This window comes from Scyliorhinus torazame, chromosome 10 (assembly GCF_047496885.1).
Source record: "Scyliorhinus torazame isolate Kashiwa2021f chromosome 10, sScyTor2.1, whole genome shotgun sequence".
Taxonomy (NCBI): domain Eukaryota; kingdom Metazoa; phylum Chordata; class Chondrichthyes; order Carcharhiniformes; family Scyliorhinidae; genus Scyliorhinus; species Scyliorhinus torazame.
Genome location: NC_092716.1, coordinates 236,259,498 through 236,283,509, shown reverse-complemented (window position 1 = coordinate 236,283,509; position 24,012 = coordinate 236,259,498).

Below are 24,012 nucleotides of genomic sequence, written 5' to 3'. Positions count from 1 at the left end.
CATCCTAGGAAGGAGCCAAGTCCTTCTATTTCTTGGAAGGTCCCCCTATTCTACTTTTCTCTTTTCTGTTATAAGCGACTTTCTGGTTACATGTGGATGGATTGATGTCTCACACAGTTCAAAAAGTCAACCGAAATATGGCCTTATCTCGAGAGATTGTAGTCTTACTCCGGTAGTCACTTCAAACTGGTTTCTGAACACTATAGAAGAGTTACAGAGTGAGTATGTCTATAATCAGGACAGATTGTTCCATACTCTCTCCCGATTGTCTAGCACATGACTGCTGATGTCACTGATAACTCCTGGTCAACATTTTGGGCAGCACGGTAGCATTGTGGATAGCACAATTGCTTCACAGCTCCAGGGTCCCAGGCTCGATTCCGGCTTGGGTCACTGTCTGTGCGGAGTCTGCACATCCTCCCCGTGTGTTCGTGGGTTTCCTCCGGGTGCTCCGGTTTCCTCCCACAGTCCAAAGATGTGCAGGTTAGGTGGATTGGCCATGATAAATTGCCCTTAGTGTCCAAAATTGCCCTTAGTGTTGGGTGGGGTTACTAGGTTATGGGGATAGGGTGGAGGTGTCGACCTTGGGTGGGGTGCTCTTTCCAAGAGCTGGTGCAGACTCGATGGGCCGAATGGCCTCCTTCCGCACTGTAAATTCTATGAAACTATGAAACATCATACATGACCATAACCAAGCTATTAACCCAATGCATACATCAGCAGCTGTGATTTTCCAACACACTACCAATGAAATAGAAATTCCACATCTCTTGGAAAATGTCTCCCTATGTACCACCCTCTCCAAACAGCAGATACGTAGCTGGAGGTTTCTCAAATTTGTTTAACTCTCTCATCATCGAAGCCACCCTTTCAAACACTAAATGAGCTTGCATCATGTAGGCAGGTCAGTTTGCAAGATTTGTAGTTTAAAGACACTTTCAGTATTTTTGATATTCACACAGCAGGCATTTGCCAGTCAAAATTAAACTTTATTTCAGATGTTTCCTTCAGGTAAGCACCTTCTCCCTCACATTCACTCCAGCTTTACTGAATTCGGAAACTGCATTAACTCTGTTTTCTCTGTTCTCAAGCCTGTTGCACTTGATCATAGAATTTACATAGAATTTACAGTGCAGAAGGAGGCCATTTGGCCCATCGAGTTTGCACCGGCCCTTGGAAAGAGCGCTCTACCCAAGCCCACACCTCCACCCTATCCCAGTAACCCCACCCAACTTTTTTGGTCGCTAAGGGCAATTCAGCATGACCAATCCACCTAACCTGCACATCTTTGGACTGTGGGAGGAAACCGGAGCACCCGGAGGAAACCCACGCAGACATGGGGAGAAGGTGCAGACTCCGCACAGACAGTGACCCAAGCCGGGAATCGAACCTGGGACCCTGGAGCTGTGAAGCAACTATGCTAACCACTGTGCTACCGTGCTGCCCAAGGTTGATGTTTGGCAAGTGTTCCCACCAGTTCCATATCGGATACCCTCCTGTCTCGCTCATCCTGGATCAATACATTACGCCACCCAGTCATCCAGGTCATTCTTGATTGTGTGCATTTATGAGTATCCTGGGCCTGCTCCCCACTGCATAAACACAGGGGTGTGAATATCTCCTCAACACAGCTAACAATTGATCTGCCTTGTTGTTACATCTGTCACTACAATACCACAGAGAAAGCTTTACGACTGTCAGTAAAAGTACAATTCATTACCACTACCAAAGGCAGCAATTCAGGTGTTATCCCGTGGCTCTTCTTTCTGACAAGTTTGAGTAACCCATTGTGCACCCATAGCAATTTTCAAGTCAAATTGTTTGGACAGGACTGATAGCTCACCATGCACTCTGCTTTGTTCACTTGCAGAACCAGTATAACTTTGATGATTGATTGACTAGTGCTGCAAGATGGAGAAGACCACGTCCTCAGAAAAAGGGAAGGAAAATGAAGGTGAAAATACAAAACAAAACATGAAATTGAGCCACGTAAGATATCAGGGAAGGTGACCAAAAAATTGGTCAAAGAGGTATAAGAAGTGTTTTAAAGGAAGAAAATGAGGTAGAGGGGTAGGGAATTCCAGGGCTTAGGGTCTAGGGAACAGAAGACATTGCTACCAATGATGGAGCAATTAAAATCAGGGATGCTCAAGAGGCCAATATTTGATGAATGCAGATATCTCGGAGGGTTGCAGGACAGGAGGATATTGTTATGGGGAAGGATGAGGCGATGGGTGGATTTGATAATGAGAATGAGAATGCACAGTTGCAGTGATCAGCACTGTTGCTGCACAGCGCCATGGACCCAGGTTTGATTCCCGGCTTGGGTCACTGTCTGCAGAATCTGCACGTTCTCCCTGAGTGTGCGTGGGTTTCCTCCGGGTGCTCTGGTTTTATCCCACAAGTCCCAAAAGACGTGCTTGTTAGGTGAATTGGACATTCAGAATTCTCCCTCAGTGTACCCGAACAGTGTGACGGAGTGTGGCGACTCAGAGATTTTCACAGTAACTTCATTGCAGTGTTAATGTCAACCTATCTGTGACACTAATAAAGATTATTATTATTTTAAACCAAGACACTACTGGGTGGAAGACAATTGGTCAGTGAGCACAGGGGTGATAGATTTTGTGCGCATTCGGACAAGGGAAGCATTGTTTAAGGTGTGTGATAATATCTAGTTCATGATTTATAGCAGTACTTTTGGGGTCTTTTATTTTTATTTCTGGAAAGAGTAAAGTGAAACTGCAGTGAATAGGATAAATGCAAGAAAAGCAGCTTTGAATCTATTACGCTTAAAAGGTTGAGGCCATGTTGACTTCAGGGGTTAACAGCTCGATACAAAGAGCCTTAAAACAGCAAGTGGAATTACCTAACTGGAGTCAAGGTATTCTTTTGTTGGCGCCACTAGAAATGCCCACCTAAAAAGACATTCAAAGACATCCTCACACAATTGGATTGAAGTCACAAGTAGGCCAGACTAATTAGGAGCGACAGCCCTCCTCCTCAAAGTATATTCGTGAATCCATTTGCTTTTATTGATAACAATTTCCTGATATTTTTTGCTAGCTGTTTTACTGCTGCTGGCCTCGGTTTTCCATCCACCAATTTGCTGTTGGGGAATTGGAAATCACAATCTTTAGGTTACCATAAGCATTAGACTACCATATCTTGTCCCAGGCTGGTAAAAGTCTCCTATCTCTCTGTACTGCCTCTAGCCAGTAATTTGCTTTGACCTCGTATTCATAGCAGTGGTGCAAAGACATACGACACTCTAGTAAATTGTCCAAAAAAAATTAGTTTAACTACTGCCTCAGAATGAGCCATATCGATTCACATTCATATTTTGCAGCTTTCAAGCATAAAAGGATAAAATGCAGGTGCCCAATTCAGACCTGGGAAACTACTTGTTCAGCATCTCTGCAGTTCACCCGAGATAGTGTGAAACCAGTTAACGTTAGGGCACTCAAATGGCTCAGTGGAAATATTAGGGTTTGAAAGCTCTGCAAATATTCACACGGCTGGGATAATAACCCGGTTAAAATAGCAAAGAAGAAATTGGGTAGCAGTATTCATTCACTCGAGTACATTAATTTTATTTTGCACTCAGGTCAATTAATTACTCTGTCATGCAGTAATATAAAATCCACTTGAACAGTATAAATAAGTGCCGTTGGTGATAATTTATTATGCTGCATTTAATAATTTTTATCATCAAGAGAATAACTCCACCAAAGGTTTGTCTTCGCAATATTTGTCGGGCAGCACTGCTTTATTAATTATTGCCGAGGCTGAAAGATAAATAGGTTCCTTCAGTCCTATTGGGATAGTTCTGCTGACTTTGTTGCCTTAATTATTCTTTCCCCCACGCCCTCTCAAATTAACCTGACTTATTTCTTTTTTAAAATAAGACTTTGTGTTTTTTGGATAAATCTGAGCGTAAAGTTTGGATGGCTTTATTTCCACCAGAGGCTCACAATTAGATTAAAAAAACATTTTTTTTAAATGATTGCTTTACTTGGAGTGGCCAGGAAACTGTCCTGGTCTATGATCCGTGCAGTAAGGTTGGGATAGCTCGGCCTATATCCACCAAGCAGACCCCTCTAGAGTAATAGTGATCAAGAGAAAGACACAGCAGACACAGGACAAGCACATCTTATGCACTCACCAGGCTGCAAAGGTGAAAACTGCTAGCATCTGTTGTCGTCCAGGGAGGGCTTCTCCAATTCCTCACTCCCACAGAGAAATAATTTACAAAGCATCCTGATGAAACAAAATTTTAAAATGTACTTATTCTTCCATTAACTGTCCACTGGGACCCATTTTTCTAAATTAATTGATAGAATGTGGGTGTTGCTGGCTAGGTCAGCACTTATTGCCCATCCCTAATTGCCCTTGATACATCCAAGTGGCCTGTTGATCCCAGTTGCTGTCATTATTGGACGGGTAGATCCCAGACTGGGACCCTGGCTCAAAGGACTACAAGATTTATTTTTCTAAAACGTGGAGGAACAGAATCACAGGACCACTAATTTGTTTTATCAACAAGCAAAAAACATTTATGAAACATGAAATACTGGATTATTGTACAATATTCCTTTGCTTCACTCTTAGCTTAACAATTGCACACAAGTTTTAAATATTAACATGGATTACAAAGTACACCTTAATCTACAATAATCTCACAAACACAAAATCCCTTTTAAGCACACATGATGACTGTGGTCCAATACATGCACTCCACTCTGAACACAAGTTAGTGTCTGTGGAATTCTCATCACAATCCATCCATATGAGCAACACATGAGAGTTTGCAAACCCCACTCCCAAAAATACACTTTAAAATCTTCTCTCATAATAATTCTTTCCCTTGGCAGTGTTCATTCTGAAATCTAGTTCAGGTTTTACAAATTACACTTTCAAACAAAGTTTCTGAACCACTTTTAACAGCAAATCCAATCCAAGGTTTCAGACCATCGCTTTTCAGATTTTTTTGTGTCACAAGCTCTGAGATCTAACCATTGATTTCCATAGTTATTATAACAAATGTTCCACAGACTGTAGTAAAATATCATAAAACTGAAAATCGCTTCCGATGTCTTTCTAACATCTCAGTCTACCTCTTAACTCTGTCTGTCTTTACTGAACAGACCTCTGTTTTTGTATCTTTAATCTCAGACTTCTTGGAAACTTTCCTTTATTTCTCTAGATTCCTTAACTAGCTGCCCATTACTCCATGGTATGGAGGGAGATGGCTCGGCTCCAGCCTTATAATCCAACTGTTTCTCGCAGAGCTGTGAGAGCTGCCTTCTTGCTCGCTGCATATCTCCTACTGCTCTGACTTCCAGTTAAAACTAAGAACAAAGGAAAGTGGCCCCCTGTTGCTGAGCAATGCCCCTGCTTCCACTATTTATTGCTCACGCCGCAGCCTTCTTGAAGCATGTGGTAAACCACTGTGTTCCTATATTAAGGGTTGTACGGTAGAACCTGCACTACAGGTTCACCTGGGCCCCTGCATGCTAGCTCCGCCCAGGAGCCGAGTTATAAATATGCGTGGCCTTCAGCTCGCACCCAATACGCCTGCACTACGCGCCAGCCAGTGATCTCTGGGGGGCCCCGATGCTATTTTTGCGGCCAACAAAGACACCCCCGCCAATGCTGCTCGGCCCGCGCTGCCCTTTGTAAGGCCTGCGGGAAGAAGGGCCACTATGCAGCGGTGTGCCAGGCCCGTTCAGCGGCAGCCGTCGCCCCCCACCCACCCCCGATCATGGACAATGGGCGCCGCTATCCTCCCCTCCTCCCCAGGCCATGTGCGAGCAATGGGCGCCGCCATCTTCTCCCCCGCACATCACATGCGTTTCATGGGTGACGCCATCTTGCTCCACCCCCGCAACGTGCGTTCCATGGGCGCCGCCATTTTGTGACCCCCAGGACCTCCGGGCACCACCATCTTGTCCACCCCGCAGCTCATGGAGACCAACGGCGTTTCAGGACCCCGACGCAGCGGCCGCCTCACTACCCGACGATCAACCACGACTCGCATCCATGATAATCGACCAGTCCAGACCACACACTCTGACCAACTCATCCACAAGCGTGAAAGTGAACGGCCACTTGACCTCCTGCCTACTGGACTCCGGGAGCACCGAGAGCTTTGTACATCCAAATACGGTAAGGCGCTGCTCCCTTAAGGTACACCTGTTGCTCTTTTTAGCCTTAGTCTATTGGCTCTGATTACGTCACCATTGCTCATGAGACCATCTACGGGGTCGCCCCGGTTGTACCCGATCGCATCCAGGATCACGGTATGCATTTCTGCAAGGGTGCCTCCTCCTACATTCTGTGGGTCGGGAAGGGCTGCTGCGACCGATGGGTCTAAGCTGAGGACCGTGAGCTTTACCTGCTCTTTCTCATCCAGGCCGTACATGGTCGCCTGGTGTTTTACGGTGGCAAAGAAATGGTGTGGGTCTGAAGCAGGGAGGAACGGTGTGATTTTGGCACAGGCGTCCCGTAATTGGGTCACTGTGAGGGGGGTGGAATATAAGACCTCCGCCTCGTCTGCTGTGGCGGTGCGGTGGGTTGTTACAGGGTTCATGGGAGCCTGTATTATCTATTGTGTGGGGGGTGGGGGTGCTTTCCTCCTTTGGGGTTTTCCCTGCGCACATGCTCCCTGAACATATCTCTGCGCTGTCTCTTGCAATTCTTCCCAATCAGGGCCATCTTCCTGGTCTAAACTTTCCCCAAAGGTTTCTTGAAATCCCTTTTGGACAGAAAGCAGTGCTTTCAAGTCTGCAATCTGCTTTCGGCACTTTGCATGGTTCAAAGTACTCTGCCTTTGTTCCATAGTTGTGGTGTGGAGCGCTCTCACGACTGCCTTGAGATCACTGCGTTGTTTCTGGAGCGTCTCTAACTGGTTTTCTGTTTCTTTCTTTACCAGGACTGCACACTGCAGGTCCTGATAAGCCTTTTCATATTGTGACTGGAAACTACTCAAGTGCGCCAGACAAGATTGGTGACCCCGTTTGGCGTCAGCCACCTCTTCGTCTTTTGCTGCTAATTTCCCTTTTAACTCCAGGTTCTCTTTCTCAATTTTGCATACATCGATTTTACTCATCCGATGTATGCCTTCTATTTCCTTGCGGAGCGTCCTGACGACCTCCTCTGTGCCTTGCAATTGTGCCAGACAGGACACAATTGCCATCGGCTTGCGCGCTTTTGCTAAACTCTTTCTGTGAATCTCACTCAGGTACTCCCACCAAGTATGCCCTATACTTCCAGGACCTGAGTCGTCGTTATTGTAGAAATCCTTCCACATGGGCCATCCTTTGCCCTGCAGAAATTTGCAGATTTCCACTTCCCAAACGGGACACTGTCCCGCTCCTGCGCTGCTGACTGGTGCGACAGCAAAATCTTCGGGGTTCATGAGGCGCTGCATCGCTTGCATTGCCTGCATGGCTCTCTCTTATCTGCTCGTTACGTTCGAATTTGGAACAGGGGGCCAAGGTGGCGTGGTAGATGCGGGTACGGCTTGCGCTAATTTCCGAAATACCAACTGCCGATAGTTTTGACGCAACAAAAAATCTATCAGTTTTGCCTTATAACCCTGTTAGTTACGCATGCATATACACACTTCCGAATTGTGAATTATTAACCAGAACCGCTTGAACACTTGTGGGGTTTTTTTTTGTTTCCGATTGGATTCTAATTCAAAATGTTGGGGTTCTCCCGGAGTGGTTTTCCACTTCTAAGTCGGGTCCCGTCAGGATGTCGCCAATTATGTTGCTCTTTTTAGCCTTAGTCTATTGGCTCTGATTACGTCACCTTTGCTCATGAGTCGCCAGGTATCTTTATGATACCGCCACGTGGTTCAAGTTCAGGTTATGATTAATAATACAACACACCGCTTAGTAAGGATTAAAACAACAATCATTTATTATATACAACAAGCAATATTAATACACTAATACTACTATCTATATAATAAAACCTATCACTACTGGCCAATACTTAACTTAGGAAGAGCCCACCAGGTCAGGGAAATGAATAGCTTGTCCAATCAGATCTGGCCCGCGGGATTCAATAGGCTGCTACAGGTCGGTGGCTAGGTGTCTCTACCGGATAGCGATCGCTGGATTCAAACTTACTGTTGCCGGTTGCTGTTCTTGCGAAGGTCTCGAGCAGGCGAAGAGGAGAGAGAGCGAGATCTGAACTTGGCCCCTCACTTTTATAGGGCCCAGGGGCTTCCCGCCTCCCGGGGTGGCCCTTGACCCTGACTCCCAAGTGATTGGATCTGTCCCCAATCTCTGGGGTCGATGTGTCCAATGGTGAGGCGATTCCTCGATCGGGGGGTGGTCGCTCACCTGTCTTTGTTTCGGCCACTGCAGGCGCCGACAGGTCTGGCCCGGTATTCAATTGCTCATATGTTGCAATTGTTCCCGGGGATAGCCGATTTAACTGTGGATGTCTGAATAGATGGGCTGCAAACAGTCCTGAATGCAACTGCAAATACCTGGGTTGATGGGCTGTTGATAGCCCTGAGTATCGATCTGGGCTAACTTCCCAGAGCCGAATATGCAATTCTGTCTGCAGCTGCCTGCTTGTGTCTTCTTAGCTGCTTTTCCCAGCAGTCTTTCGGGTTAGCCATTTTAAACTGGGTTTTGGCCAGGTTAATCGGAACGCAGCCATTTTACGTGGCTACACACCCTACCAATCAAAGTATCTCCCTGGCCTCCGGATCCCATCGCGTAGCGATCCTGGGGTACTGCACGGTCACGCTCACAGTCCAAGGCATAGAGTTCCACGGTTTTCGCCTCTACGTCCTCTCTAACCTCTGTGCTGCACTTATCCTTGGCCTGGATTTTCAGTGCAACCTCCAGAGTCTGACCCTTATATTCAGTGGACCCTTACCTCCCCTCACTGTGTGGCCTCGCGACCCTAAAGGTCGATCCTCCTTCCCTCTTTGCCAATCTAACTCCAGATTGCAAACCCGTCGCCACCAGGAGCAGACGGTCCAGCACCCAGGATAAGGCCTTCATCAGGTTAGAGGACCAGCGGTTGCTTCAGGATGGAGTCATCGAGGCCAGCAACAGCCCCTGGACAGTTCAAGTGGTAGTGGTTAAGTCTGGGGAGAACAATCGAATGGCCGTGGACTACAGCCAGACCATCAACAGGTACACGAAGCTCGACACATACCCCCTCCCACACATATCTGACATGGTTAACCAGATTGCACATTACCGGGTCTTCTCAACGGTGGACCTGAAATCCGCTTACCACCAGCTCCCCATCCGTAAAACAGGCCTTCGCCCGGATCAGAGCTGATAGTGCCAAAGCTGGAATGCACGCTGTAGACAAAGCACGCCCTTTCCAAGTAGAAAGCGACGCATCGGACGTCGCCCTTGCCGCCACCCTCAACCAAGGCCCGTGGCATTCTTTTCCAGCACCCTCCATGCCTCCGAAATTCGGCACTCATCCGTTGAAAAGGAGGCCCAGGCTATTGTTGAGGCTGTGCAACATTGGAGGCATTACCTGGCCAGCAGGAGATTCACTCTCCTCACTGACCAACGGTCAGTAGCCTTCATGTTCAACAACACGCAGCGGGGCAAGATCAAAAATGATAAAATCTTGCGGTGGAGAATCGAGCTCTCCACCTATAACTACGAGATTAAGTATCGCCCTGGCAAACTCAACGAGTCCGCAGACACCCTATCTCGAGGTACATGTGCCAGTGCACAGGTAGACTGACTCCGGACCATGCACGACAGCCTTTGTCACCCAGGGGTCACTCGGTTGTACCACTTCAGTAAGGCACGAAATTTGTCCTACTCCGTTGAGGAAGCAAGGATGATCACCAAGGACTGCCAGGTCTGTGCGGAGTGCATACCGCACTTCTACCGGCCGGACCGCGCGCACCTGGTGAAGGCCTCCCACCCCTTTGAACGCCTCAGCGTGGGTTTCAAAGGCCCCCTCCCCTCCTCCGATCGACACACGTATTTCCTCAGTGTGATTGATGAATAATCCGGTTTTCCCTTCGCCATCCCATGCCCCGACATGACGTCTGCCACAGTCATTAAAGCCCTAAATTCTATCTTCACTCTGTTCGGCTTCCCCGCCTACATCCACAGTGACAGGGGATCCTCATTCATGAGTGATGAGCTATGCCAGTTCCTGCTCAGCTGGAGTATCGCCTCCAGCAGAACGACGAGCTACAACCCCCGGGAAATGGACAGGTATAAAGGGAGAATGGGACGGTATGGAGGGCCGTTCAGATGGCCCTACGGTCCAGAAATCTCCCGGCCTCCTGCTGGCAAGAGGTCCACCCTGATGCATTACATTCCATTCGCTCATTACTTTGCACTGCTACTAACAGTACACCGCATGAACGTCTTTTTGCCTTCCCCAGGAAGTCCACATCCGGGGTATCACTCCCAACTTGGCTCACAGCTCCGGGAACCGTGCTTCTCCATAAACATGTGCGCCTCCACAAAGTGGATCCGTTGGTGGAACGGGTGCACCAGCTCCACGCAAACCCACAGTATGCCTACGTGGCGTTCCCCGATGGCCGCCAGGATACCGTCTCCCTCAGGGACCTGCCACCAGCAGGTTCCACCCCCACACCACCCCCCGGCGCCCCCGGCGCCACCCTCCCCTCCCCCGCTGCCCTCCCCCGGCGCCACCCTCCCCACCCCTGTTGATGAAGAGGATTTCGGCATGCTCCCGGAGTCAACTTCGACCACGACAGCATCAACATCGCCAGCTCCACTTTGTCGATCCCAGAGGACGATCAAGGCGCCGGACCGGCTGAACCTGTGACCGGCCCGCCGGATGACCAGAGACATTTTTTTTTCACTGTTCTGTAAATATTAAAGATTGCGAATTGTATATAGTTATCCAGCACGCCCGCTGGACTCAATTTTAACAGGGGGTGAATGTGGTAAACCACTGTGTTCCTATATTAAGGGTTGTACGGTAGAACCTGCACTCCAGGTTCACCTGGGCCCCTGCATGCTAGCTCCGCCCAGGAGCCGGGTTATAAATATGCGTGGCCTTCAGCTCGCAGCCATTTCGTCAGCTGCTGGAGGAGGCCACACTTCAGATACTAATAAAGCCTCAGTTTGAATTCAACTTCATCTCCAGCCAAATTGATCGTGCCTCAAAGCACAATAGAAACACAGTTGGAATTTAACCAATCCCCATGCATACAAACATCATTGTCCAGTATGAATCAATGCACGTGTTTTACCCTTCTAGGCATGGAAACATTAAATTAAATCCTCTTAAAATTATAACTTATTTCTAATGTTTACTAATACAAATATGAATCCCTTAAAACTACCTTTGTTTTCACAACAGTATACATCTTCTCACTGTACTTACCAGTCCCCACCCTTCTACAGGCATTTTCACTTGTGCCAGTTTCCACTGAGGTAGAGGTCTTGGAATTCCTGTAATGGGGCCCCCCACATCTGGCCCCAGTCCTCTGGTACAGGGGACCAAGTTTTAGGTAGATGGATACTCCCAGAAACTATCAATAAAGGGCATAGATCATGCAAGCCCCTGTCTATTTCCAAGGCCTTCCACTGCATCCCTGTCAGGCTACGTTGAAAACACCATACATTTCTAGTGCATGGGAAATTAGGGATGGGCACGAATGTGGAACAGGCGCCATGGCACCGAGTGGGTTCTCCGAGTGTCCTCTAGGTGGTCAGGGCAATGGTACTCCCCCTGGCACCTTGGCAACATGGCACTGCCAGAGGTTGGGCCCAGGAAGGAGGGGTTTTCCTGGGAGCCTCACCAAGGTTGGGTGGTGAGGGGGTGTCAATAAAGTGGGGCTGGGGTCCTCAAAGGGGGTGTGGGAAATATTTGGGCTTCTGGATAAAATGTTGCCCCCTTTCCTGCTGGCGAGATAAGCTCCCCAAGAAACTCCCCGAGGCAAACAAAAGGCAAAATGCTGTTGGATAGCCGGCTGTTTCTCGGTTCTGCAGCCGCTGAGAAATACCCTGCTAAATGCGCCCGACAGCAGACTTCAACTTCTGTCCGCTGAATCACGCCGAATATCTTTAAGGCTTTGAAATCAAACAGAAAATCTAACTTGCAAAGCACAGCTTTAAGTTGGAGAAATACAGAGTTGCTGTTAAGCTTTAGGGCTGGAGGACATTACAAAGATGGGGAGAGTTGGAGGGACTTAAAGATTAGGTAGAGAATTTTCAAATGTGGATCAGGAAGCGATATAAATCAATGAGTATGAGTAATGGGAGAACGTGCCACGATGCAGGTTTATATTTGGTGGCATAGTTATCGATCAGCTCAATTTGTTGAGGGTGGAAGATGCGGGGATCAGTCAGAGTATTCAAATTTAAGTTAACCAAAGTGAAGATTTCAGACCCGTAAAATGTTTTTATATCCAATGTCCTCTGGAATTGTTCAATGCATTCCCTATGGAATTTCATTTTCATTATTTTAATGAAGGCATTATATAATTTCTATAAACAGACACAGACTCAGCTACTGGAATCAAGCAACATTATTGTTCAGGACACTTGAGATTTAATGACATTACCATCAATGAATCCCCCACTGTCAACATCCTGGGGGTTACCATTGACAAGAAACTGAACTGGACTAGCCATATTAATACTGTGGCTACCAGGGCAGGTCAGAGTCTAGCAATCCTGCAGCGAGTAACTCACCACCTGACTCCCCAAAGCCTATCCACCATCTACAAGGCACAAGTCAGGAATGTGATGTAATACTCCCTACTTGCCTGGATGAGTGCAGTTCCAACACCACTCAAGAAGCTCAACACCATCCAAGCCAAAGGATCCCGCTTGATTGCTAACCCTTCCACAAACATTCAACTCCTACACTACTGATGCACAGTCGCAGCAGCGGTGCACCATCCCCAGGATGCACTGCAGGAATTGACCAAGACTCCTTAGGCAGCCCTTTCAAATCCATGACCATTACCATCTAGAAAGACAAGGGCATCAAATACACGGGAACACCACTACCTGGAGGTTCCCCAAGTTGGCGCTCCTTCACTATCGCTGGGTCAAAATCCTGGAACTCCCTCCCTAATAGCACACTGGGTGTTCCTGCACCACATGGAGTACAGTGGTTCAAGAAGGCAGCTCGCCACCACCTCTCGAGGGCAATTAAGGATGGGCAACAAATACTGGTCGAGCCAGCGAAGCCCACATCCTGTAAAAATGAATTGTAAAAAAACCTTCACTAATGCAACATTTACCGTCACCTAATCACAATTTCCAAAATGACCCAATGTCTCTTAAACTTTTAAGGGTGACAGCAGACCGATTTTACCATTAGTGGCAGGAAGGGGCATTAATCCTGATGTGGCCATTCTGCATCCATCACTGCAGTGTCGGCAGATGGGATTCTGGAGCATGGGATGGAGACGGGCCAATGACGAAGCAGCCAGCTTAAAAGGCTCGCCTCCATTCGTAGAAACAGCAGTCCAGTTCTTCAGATCAGTGTCAATTATGAGAATAAAATATAACCAGCAACAAACACGGGTATCCGTGAGGCTGCAGACTCCAATCTATAGTTCACCTCTCTGACAGATTCAGGACGGCTTCCGAAATGTGCCTGCTGTTATAAAAAATGCAGAAGTTCTCTTTTAGGATGGTGCCAGCAGTTTCTATATCGCAGCGTGTTGGGTTCCCGACCCACCCGCTTCAAAATAGCCAGTGCCAAAAATGGGAGCAGGACTTCAAGAACTCTTTGCCGCAGAAGACTGTGGTGGCCAAATCACTGAGTGTCTTTAAGACAGAGATAGATAGGTTCTTGATTAATAAAGGGATAAGGAGAAGGCAGGAGAATAGGGATGAGAAAAATATCAGCAATGATCAAAAGGCAGAGCAGACTTGATGGGCCGAATGGCTTAATTATGCTCCGATATCTTATGGTCTCCTGTCTTAATTGCATCCCGTCCACTGTTTTGTTTTGCCACCTGACTCCATTTAGTTCCAATCGCAGAGGCGGACTTTCAATGAAACACACCGCCCTGCAGTGAAGGGCCCCAACTAATGGAGTGGCCACATACTGAAAGGTTACTGTTTTATAGGAACACTAATCAGAGACTGCCAGCTCTGTATTTGCTGATTGGCTCAATTCCTGAGCCAATCAGCAGGCCATACAGAACACTATCGGGCTCTGATTGGTAGACTCCCCTTTAGAGTGGGTAAACCAGTTTACCAGACTTTGAGAGGTGGTGGCGAATTAGAGAAGTTCAGACATGGACCTAACATCGAGGAGCAAGCCTGTGAAGCCTTCAATGAGGTGAGGCAACCAACAAAACAAAGAACAGAGGCCAGGCTGCAAATGTTGTTGCAACCTTATTGAATGCTTCACAATTGTTAGCCTCATGTAGAAGTTTTGTTATGGAAGTTCGAAATGACTATACTTCAGTGGAAGCAGAGGAACTAGCATCAACAAAGAATATAGGTCATTCTCATGATGAGAAGCATACACAAGACACAGGAAGTTGCTTTTGATGGAACTAGAGACAATTAAATCACTTTAAAATAGAAAAAGAAGGTAATCGTTGAGACTGTCACTGTTACCTATGACACAATAATGGTGTAATTGCAGGTTAGAAGTGAATCTCTGAAGAAGACTGTGGAATTCTTTTGCGTGCTATTTTACAAATGTTTGGATGAGAATGCTGCAGGAAGAGATGCATTGAGTTCCACCGGGAGGACAAAAACACAAATCTTTTTGGAGATGAAGTGTGAAGTAAAAAACTCACCACTATTCTTAGAATTCCCCCTTTTCCAAAAAAGGTCAATAAGACATTCTAAATGGTGAACAGGGATTCTCACTCACTGACTCCTATGCAGACTTAGGTGGGTGCTATTTGGGTCAATCTATATTTTCAAGTTACCCCCCGGTATAATGCATATCTTCATAGAGGATTTTATTTATTTACCACTTAGTAGCATCGATCCTGGGTCCCACGTTGCTAAGTAAGTAAAGTAGACTTTGCAATAACCACTGTTTCAAGTTAAAACTTTGAAGTTATTTTATTATTATACTTTTTTCTTTTAAAAGATGCAATCACTGTCTTTACAGAAAAGTAAAACGATCTTGCTTCTGGATTCTCCTGGTTGGTTGAAAAGACCTTCAGGTCTACCTTGACAATCTCTCTTCTTTAGCTTTTGGTCTTCCTCAGATGGATTCGCTGTTCCACTCGGTTTCTGTGATCTATCCTTCCCATGACCAAGGCAGCTATGAGAGCTGACTCTGCTGGCTGTCCCCAAGGGTTTATATTCTCCTTCTAGCAGTTATTAAGTTTATATGACATTATCGTAAAGTAACTTTGTTTTACTCTTGATTGTTCAAGGTACCTTTAATCTGAATTATTTCTAACACGACTATGTATTCATGTTGAGCATGACTTTAGCTCATCGAAGTCTGATTACATTTTTTCCCTTGTGATGTTCAAAAGTGCTTTGATCCTAGAGGGGTGTTACATCTGGTTCCTCTCACTTCTAAAGTTGCTTTATTACCAAATAGTGTCCTTAGCTTGTCAGAACTGTGACTCCGATTTTGGGTTAACGTGTGTTCTCGTGGATACGTTGTCTCCAGCTTCCCATATTCAACTGGTGTCAGCAGGATTTCACACCTGAACATTTGTCATCCAATTCAACTGAAGACCCTTGCACTTTTTTAGCTGCTGACTAAAATAATTAACTTCAAAGGAGGTGCGAAATATTGTTTTATTCCATACAACTAAAAGTTCAATCTGCTGTGACTTGAAAGACATGCATCAGTTTTACAGCTTAAATAGCCACAAGCTATTTTCTGAACGCCTGTTTTAGAAAGGCTATCTGCATTCCAAAACCTTCTTTTGCAGCTGCTGTTAACCCTTCGTGGGGTTTTTCCCTACATTTTCTCATGTATCCTTAGGTCAGGTTCTCCCAGACTTCCATGTTTCAAATGACATATTTTCCCATTTTTACTTTACAAGTGAAACAATTCATTCGCTGCATTGATAATGATGCGGTCTGTACATCAAAATCACCAGCTGATTTGTGCAGACTTGTATGTGATGGCTTGCAGACAACCTTTCCAAAAGTGGAAACCATTCTGAAAATATTTTAACCAAGAACTGTCACAAATGCTTCCCATGGATGGTTATTTTCTGTATTTTCAAGAGTGAAAAATTATCTGTGCCGTATGGTGAGTCAGGAGCATTTAACAATTCAGTAATCCTGACAACTGACAATGCATCCTTACAAGCTTTAACCTATGATGTGATTGATGATTTCTTGTGAAGTGAAAGTTCGGAAGAGAAGCCAGCCAAGTTGCCGTGGATTGCAAACAACTGAGGAAGCAAGAAATTCTAAAACGAATCTGTCCCTCGGCCATGTTCTCCAGTCTAAGGGCTGCATTCTTCCGCCCCAATCATGCGACGGGTGCGACGCCAGCAATGGAAAAATCTATTGACCTCGGGCATCCCGCACAAAATTTCTGTTCTTCAAGAGTGAACATATGCAGGTCTGATACAATGGCTGGTAGTCACATGCAGACAGTTATAACCGGTGAGCAACTGCCATCCCCCATCACTCTTTACTGGCCTTCAGAAAGTCCTTTTTTACGCTTCTGTACAATTAAAGAACAGAATCCTGACAGACAATTGCCAGGAAAGCCATTGATATTAGACTTGGACTGGACACTCCACTTCATTGAAATGTTTGCTCCTGTACTGGACTTTTTCTGGATCATTCGGTCATGCACAGGACGTGGTGCAGTCACATTATCGCTTGACTTCTCCATCACATTGCTCACCAACCAGTTCATATTTTCTCGCCTCAAGGTGCACAGACCACAATATTGACCATCAGTCTCATCAGGCTGACAACAGGTAGGCTTAGATTTCAATTTATCAATTGCCATACAGGCTTCTTGTTGTGATCAGTTAACGAGATCTACAGCAGTCTGCCAAGTCGCGACTTTGGATTTCTGTGCCTTGCATTGTGTGAACTGAAGGTGGGCGGGGACCAGGAGGGTCACTGACTTGACAAAATTGGGGGTGGGGGCTCGATGTCATTGGGCAGAGCTCAACATCTTTGGGGGAAGGCTGCCACATCACCAGGGGCGCGGGGGGCGATATGGGAATCCCGCAAAGACGGAGAATGCGGAACCTCCAAAAGTGTAAGTCCACCTCTGCCCAAACGTGAAGAATCGTCCCGAGTGTGGAGTCTCATTAGATTGGAGCACAGATTGCAGATTCTCTCTGTGGTGTTTGAGCTTTATTTCCAAAGCCAAATAGCCAATTGTAATTAGAGGACAGAGATTCAATTCATAGAATGTCTGTGAAAAATGAGATGATCTCCACATTTATGATTCATTCACAGGGATGGCATTTTCCAGGCCTTACTACCAATGGGATCTTCTGGTCCTGTCAAAGGCAAACCTCTGCGGAGGGTTCCCTGGTGGCAGACGGGCGAGCCGTCTGCAGCCTCACGTCCAAAACAGCATAAACAATAGTGGGACTGGACAACCCACCAGCGGCCAACGGCGCACTGTTTCTGCCTTGGGAAAAAAATCCTGCCCCAGATATTTTTTAATGTAATAAGGAAAATGCCAATTTAAATCATATAATCCTTTTTGGATTAAATACTTCACTCGGCAAAGTGACACATATTAAAAGTGGTGCCAACACTCGAAAAATCGAATAACCTAAAAGACGGGCGGCACGGTAGCACAGTGGTTAGCACTGTCGCTTCACGGCACCAGGGTGCCAGGTTCGATTCCCGGCTTGGGTCACTGTCTGTGTGGAGTCTGCACCTCCTCCCCGTGTCTGCGTGGGTGTCCTCCAGGTGCTCCGGTTTCCTCCCACAGCCCAAAGATGTGCAGGTTAGGTGGATTGGCCGTATTAAATTGTGCTTAGTGTTCAAAAAGAAAGGTTAGGCAGATATGGGGTGGAGGTGTGGGCTTAAGTAGGGTGTTCTTTCCAAGGGCTGATGCAGACTCGATGGGCCGAATGGCCTCCTTCTGCACTGTAAATTCTATAATTCTTGGTCTGGATGAACAGCATGATTATATAATTGGCAGATTTAATCCATAAATTTTACATGGAAGGAATCCTACATCGTTAAATGAACTCCTTCATGGTGATTAAAGAAAATGTTATTAATTTCCACTTAATTTGTTATTCACTAGTTTCTGAACGTAGATTTCAATTACTAGAGAGTCATTATACATAAGTTAATGCTCAACCAAATCTCGCCAGAATCTTTAATATTTTCTTTAATCAAAAAAATAAGAATGGACAGAATGAGAGCAAAAAATTAATACTTTTCTGTTAACTATAGTTGCAATGATGCCAAAGCAGTACATCAATATGAGTAATGTAACACCATATATCAGTTAATAGCGAAAGAACAAATCCTGATTATAATGTTGAGAATACCTTGGAATAGGAGTATTCTGCTGTCTATTTGTATATTTACTTACAAAATATTGAACATTGAGAAAAGAAATATATTCTCATTATCCTCTTTTCTATAGACGTTAGCAAGGCAACTTTCAACTCTGTCAATCCAGAGTAAGACCCAGATTTTCACTCCTGGGTCAGAGGCTGGTTTAGCACAGTGGGATAAACAGCTGGCTTGTAATGTAGAACAAGGCCAGCAGCACGGTTCAATTCCCATACCAGCCTCCTCGAACAGGCGCCGGAATGTTGCGACTAGGAGCTTTTCACAGTAACTTCATTTGAAGCCTACTTATGACAATAAGTGATTTTCATTTCATTTCACAGTGGTTAGCATTGCTGCCTCACAGTGCCAGCGGCCCGGGTTCAATTCTGGCCTTGGATGGCTGTGTGGAGTTTGCACTTTCTCCCCACGTCTACGTGGGTTTCCTCTGGGTACTCTGGTTTCCTCCCACAATCCAAAGCTATGCAGGTTAGGTGGATTGGCCATGCTAAATTGCCCCTTAGTGTCCAGAGGTTAGGGCAGGCGACTGGGCCTAGGTGGGGTGCTCTTCCACATGGTCAATGCAAACCCAATGGGCTGAATGGCCTCCTTCTGCACTGTAGGAATTCTATGATTCTATGAATTGTCTGGGACACATTAACACACAGCTGTTGGAAGCACAGAGAGGAGCCATTATTTATAGTTTCTGCTGGTTTAAAATAGTGAAAACAAAATGGAATGTCAGATTGAGTTCCTCATGAGTTGTCATCAAGTCACCATCATTTGAGCAGAGTAGATGAGTGAGTGTTTGCCACTTATTTGGACGTGAGGCTGCTGGACTTCTGCTCACCTTCATGGTCCATTCCATCATGGAATATTCAGTCATGGTTAATTCCTTTGGGAATCCAGAGCCAGCTTTACCCTTCCAGACAGTGCCCGGCAGCATGCATTGGGTGTCAAAATCACCGCTGACACAAATAGACCCTTTGTTGTTATAAGGGTCCCTCCTTGGTTATTACCTTACTTCCCCTCTCTTTGATTTTTGCTGTTATATTTTTGGTCTTATGGATAATTAATGGACATGTGTCTTTAAGGCAAGTGGCCTGTGCCTTTAATTAAAGCATATACCTGTGCTGGTTTGTACTAGAGCTATAGATTGACCGGCATTGTGACGGAGATTGGCTGGAACTCTGTTTGATTGCTTTGGCTAGTTGCCAATGAATTGGCCCGAAAGGCTGTTGTCTTTAACGGGCCTTAACGGGTGTTGATTGTATCTTCCCCCACTGAAATGGGGCAGAGACCAAAGGAAATTTCAGTTTTGGTTTTGGCAGCATGGAGGAAAAAGATCCAGCTAAATCCTTTCTAGAAAGCTGTTGTTAATCCTCTCCAAAAAGATCCGTCTAAACTCTCTCCAGAAGTCCTGTAGCCCTCTCCAGAAAGATCCAGCTAACTCTCTCTCGCCAATAAGCCTGTGGGCATTGGATTCCTTAAACTACAGATGTCCGAGGACAGACCCCTGTTGTCTGACTGAACAGGGAGACAGCCTCTTCAGGCAAATTGTGAGTACAGGCTGCAAACAAAGACTGTAATCTACAAGTTTACTGTAAAGAAAACATGTTGAGAACCATAATCTGAAGCAAAGACTCTTTTTTCTCTTTCAGTTACTTTCCTTTAACCCCTTTCTACCACTGTGTTTGTCTGTCCTTTCTGTGTATGTATAGAGCGTGTGGCACCAGTTAAAGTAGAAGTTAGGTATTTATTCATAATTAACCAATTGTATCTGCTATGTATTTCATTATCGTTCTTATTCTAAATAAACAGTAATTGTGTTCAAATTAATACACATGGTGACTAAATATTGGGTTGCCAAGGGCCAAAGGCTTCGGGTGTTTTTATGTGAATTATTGATTAAGTCACTTGTGCTGTGACCCCAGGATGGGTGGGGCTAGAATTGACCAGAGTGGCCACTTGTCCAGAGTGTCGGAACACCGTCAATGATGCAGACACAGCACAGGATTGGTACCCTAGAGTGATTTGAGAGACAGGTTCCCAACCGTGGACTGAAAATAACACATGATCACTTCCCCCCCAGTTGCATTATTTAATTCATACTATTCCAGCTGTGTTTGGGTGTCACAATGAAACTTAGCAACTGATTTCATTTGTCTCCTAGGGTGAATTGTGTTGTTGCATACTTGCAAAGGTGGCTCTGAGATAGGTAAGGCTGAATTACTGGTCTCGTTACAGGCTACTGCCTTTCTGGTATTCAGCTCAGTGTGCTGAAGAACAAGGCTCTCTGGGGAAACCTTTCCAATAATTGGAGACTAGTTAAATCAGGGATAGGGACATCGTGCTGACAGAGCGTTCAATGAGGCATCCGAATGGTCACACGGAAGCCTTAACAGTTGACACCAGTGATGTTGGGGCCAATGGTCAAATTCTTGAGGTTGGTTAATTTTGTAAACACTGGGAACATGGCGTAGAACCTTGCCTCCAGAGCTTTTTATGGAGTGTGCTTGCCTAGGTGTAGATTACACCATGTCCAACCTTTAATTTAACAACGGATACCGTGATAAGAATCAATTTTGATTATCTTGTTCAATCAGAGTGATGAAAAGAGTTCACATTTCAGTCCTGATGGATGTGGGGTTGACATCGTCATGGACATGGACGTTAGCTGATCATGTAGTTGAAAACCACTTTACCCGTCTCAAAACTCACTTTGTATTTCATGACACTAATGTAAAATCCTCAATGCACATTTACTGCATGGATACACGTGTAACTTAGACACAGGCAAACTAATTGGGCAATTAGAACAGGCACCCGACAGAGCAGCTCATGCAGGAATGCTGTAATGCTCACTGGGCCCCACATAAAAAGTGGCCAAATCAATGTGAGCATTCTACAAGTATTTCTTTTTTGATTATTTCAAGCGATGTGGGTGTTGCTGCCCATCCCTAGCTTCCCTCATGCCGACCTAAATCACGATGGGCCCTCTACTACGTATACCCGAGCAGAACCGGCCAGAGCCACGCAGGTGAGTGAGTACAGCCCCCATAGGGGGCAGAGGGTGATGCCCAGACAGCACCCTGGCACTGCCCTGGTGCTGTCCCCTGGAACTGCATGGCCGAGGTAGGGTTCCATGGCGGATGTGCTGGGGTTCCGTGTCATGAAAGGGTGATTGTGTCGTGGGATGTTCTGTGGCGTGGGAGGATTCCATGGTGGCTGGAATGGAGGGGCGGTGCCCTGTGGGGTTGGGAGGATTCCGTGGCGGGAAGGGATCTGTGGTGGCAGAGGAATTCCGAGGTGGCTGGGGCGGGGAGCGCTGTTCTGTGGTGTGGGAGGATTCCCTGGTGGGCAGCGGGGGAGGGGGGGGGGGGGTTGTTTTTTCCTATTTCCTTGTAAAAACAGCACCTCAATCTTTCAAGAGCCTAAGTTGGTGACAGGGCTGGCTCCACCAGCATGACATCACGGGATTCACCTCTTCTGTCTTTCACATTCAGAGTGTCTAAAAATATGGTGCGCAACATCGGCAGTGCATCCAGTGTGCTACACTCTGCTTTTCCCCTGAGCTGACACTGAAAAATCAAGGCACATTCCAGCCAGGCAAAGGGGCAAGTCGATGGAATGGGGACCTGAGTCTGCCGTATGGTCCTGGAGGAGCACATGATCATCACACAAAAAATTGAGACAAACTCAAATCAATTCTGACTCCGATCTGCTTCCCGTTGCATTTGCCTGCACCTTACTGCTGATCACGTCATTGGAATCCAAAATGCAGCTGTGAAAAAGGGCCCTGTTGGTTTTGGGTGGCTGTCCTTACTGCCTGCTTACATAAGCAGGTAAAAATCAGGGAAAATCCACTTGCAGAGCAGGTCTGATTTGAATTTTAAACCAGCGAACCAGAACTGATCTCATCTCATCTCTGCCTTCAAAATGGTGTCAGACTCTATTGATGCCAAAACCCCAATCTCCAGGGAAAACCTCATTGCAGAAATGCCAAGTAGCCCATCCCAGTTCAACCAAAGCCCAGAACCGTTCTCCATTGCTACCAAAGCATAAGTTAGATCCCAGCATGATCAGAGTGCAGTTGAACGCCACAACCCCTATATTGCACTTTAATTAAACATGTGTCCCGTCTTTCCGATTGATCCAGGATTGCACCTCCTTGTGTCCTCCAATAATGCCAACACAAAGCTAAAACCTCCTTTGGTCTCTGCACCAGTTCAGTGGGATCAGATCCAATCACAACCCGTTACCAGGCAGAGCGCTACCTTTTGGGCCCATTTATTGGCTACCAGCCAAGTGAATTGAACGTGGCACAACTGATGTCAGTCAGCCTGAAACAGCAGAGCCTTCTGTTTGAATTAAAGGCAAAGGCTGCCTGAAAGACACATGTCCATAAATCATCCATGGATTAAAGCGGTAACAGCAAAAAGAAAAGAAAAGGAAAGTGAGGGAATAAGCAGGAACAGACAGCAAGAACCTTTACAACACTGAGATGAGACACTAAGACTCATGAAAGGAGAATGAGATAGAGATTCAGAGATAGATAGAGATGCAATTGAATATGTGCCAACGTCATACAGAAAGAAAGAAAGAATAAACAAGAAATGCAGAACGAAACAGAAAGAATGAAAGTGGGATAATAAGAAAAGAGACGGCTACAGGAAAGCAAAACATGTTTTATTTGTGTCGTTTATACATGTGAACATTGGGACTTCCAGTTGCGGCTGTGTGGAGCTAAGTCGCATATTCGGCGGCTCCCGCAAAAATTGAATTTTGGTCTCTTTTCAGGGACCCCAACGGAACTTTTTCGACGTTTCCCGGTGTGGGAAGGAGTCTACAACAGCTCCCCGTCAGTATATGGCTTCAATTAGGAGCGGGGCGACAAAAAAGGTGGTGGTGGACCCGAAGAAGGTGCAAGGGAAGAAGGACAAAATGGCGGCGGGCGGAGACCAGGCAGCGTGGATGCAGTGGGCGGAAGAGCAGCAGGAGGGTATCCAGCGCTGCTTCAGAGAGATTAAAACGGACCTGCTAGAGCCGATGAAGGTGTCTATTGATAAGCTGCTGGAGACACAGACGGCCCAGGGAGTGGCGATCCGCGAGTCTCAACAAAGGATCTCTGACAATGAGGACGAGATCTTAGGCCTGGCTGTAAAGGTGGAGGCGCACGAGGCGCTCCACAAGAAATGGCAGGAGCGGTTCGAGGAGATGGAGAATCGGTCGAGGCGGAAGAATCTGCGGATTCTGGGCCTCCCGGAGGGGCTGGAGGGGCCGGACGTGGGGGCCTAGGTGGTCACCATGTTGAACTCGCTGATGGGAGCAGGGTCCTTCCAGGGGCCCCTGGAGCTGGAAGGGGCCCATAGAGTGCTGGCGAGGAGGCCCAAGGCTAACGAGCCTCCGTGGGCGGTGCTGGTGAGGTTCCATCGGTTCGTCGATCGGGAGTGTGTGCTCAGGTGGACCAAGAAGGAGAGGAGCAGCAGGTGGGAGAACGCGGAGGTTCGGATATATCAGGACTGGAGTGCGGAGGTGGCGAGGAAGAGGGCCGGGTACAATCGAGCGAAGGCGG